This window comes from Pteropus medius, unplaced genomic scaffold (genome assembly GCF_902729225.1).
Source record: "Pteropus medius unplaced genomic scaffold, Ma_sr-lr_union100, whole genome shotgun sequence".
NCBI classification, from domain to species: Eukaryota; Metazoa; Chordata; class Mammalia; order Chiroptera; family Pteropodidae; genus Pteropus; species Pteropus medius.
The window spans coordinates 311,557-313,177 of record NW_024347864.1 but is presented as its reverse complement, the minus strand read 5'-3'; the positions used below and the strand labels follow the sequence as shown (position 1 = coordinate 313,177).

Here is a 1,621-nt window from a genome sequence, read left to right as displayed (position 1 = left end):
CTGTAAACATATAAACATTATATATATGTATGAATAATTAAGCCATCACTGAAAAAAACTGTGGCCGTTTTCAGATAGTTATTCTACTATACTTTTAAAAAATTATATTAAAATTATTGGGGTGACATTGGTTAGTAAAATCAAATAGGTTTCAAGTGTACAATTCAATAATATGCCTTACGTATATTGCATTGTGTGTTCATCACCCAAAGTTACATTTCCTTCCACCACCAAATATTTGACCCTCCCTTATCCCTATCTACCTCCCCTCTCCCCTACTTCCCTCTGGTAATCACTAATCCGCTGCCTGCGTCCATGAATCTCTGTTTGTTATGTTTGTTTGGTACTTTTAGTTTTCTATCTCACATATGAGTGAAATTATATGGTTCTCAATTTTTTCTGTCTGACTTATTTTGCTTAGCATGATAATCTCAAGATCTATCTATGTTGTTGAAAATGGCAGTATTTCATCTTTTCTTATGGCTGAGTAATATTCCATTGTATACATATGTACCACATCTTCTTTATCCAATCATCTATCGATGGATACTTTTGTTGTTTCCATGTTTTAGCCACTGTGAATAATGATGCTATAAATATCAGGGTGCATATATCTTTGCAGATAAATGTTTTCAAGTTTTTTGGATAAATACCCAGAAGAAGGATTGCTGGGTCATATGATAATTCTTAATTTTGCAAGGAACCTCCATACTATTTTCCATTGTGGCTGTACCAACTTACATTCCCAGCAGCAGTGTATGAGAGTTCCTTTTCCCCCACAACCTCTCTAACACTTGTTATTACTTGTTCTGTTGATGATAGCCATTGTAACAGGTGTGAGATGGTATCTCCTTGTGGTTTTGATTTGCATTTCCCTAATAGCTAGTGAAGTTGAGCATCTTTTCATATGTCTGTTGGCCATTTGTATATCTTCTTGGGAGACATGTCTGTTCAGGTCCTCTGCCCATTTTTGAATTGGATCATTTGTTTTTATATTGTTGAGTTGTATGAGTTTTTTATATATTTTGAAAATTAAGCCCTTATCAGAGGAATTGTTTGGAAATATATTCTCCCATTCAGATGGTTGCCTCTTTGTCTTGTTGATGGTTTCTTTTGTTGTACAGAAGCTTTTTATTTATTTTATTTTTTTAACACTTTTTAAAAATCGCTACAGCACCTGGTATTCCTAGGTGGTCTCCCATCCAAGTACTAACCAGGCCTGACTCTGCTTAGCTTCTGAGAACAGACAGGATTGGGCACATTCAGGGTGGCATGGCCATAGACCAGAAGCTTTTTATTTTGATATAGTCCCATTCATTTATTTTTGTTTTTACTTCCCTTGCCTTTGAGGTCAAAATTATAAAATCTTCTCTAAATCCAAGGTCTGTGAGGTTTGTCCTTATGTTTTCTTCTATGAAATTTATTGTTTCAGGTCTTATATTTAGGTCTTTGATCCATTTTGAGTTAATTTTGGCATATGGGGATAGATAGTAGTCTAGTTTCATTCTTTCACATGTGGCTTTCCAATTTTCCCAGTACCATTCATTGAAGTGGCTTTCCTTTTTCCATTGTACATTTTTGGCTCCTTATCAAAAATTATTTTCCCATATATATGGGGGTT

The 1,621-nt window shown here is 34.6% G+C and overlaps 1 pseudogene; it reads right to left on the bottom strand.

Moving 5' to 3' along the window:
- Positions 1-1,165: 1,165 nt before the first annotated feature.
- Positions 1,166-1,284, bottom strand: LOC120615722 (uncharacterized; annotated as a pseudogene).
- Positions 1,285-1,621: the final 337 nt, after the last annotated feature.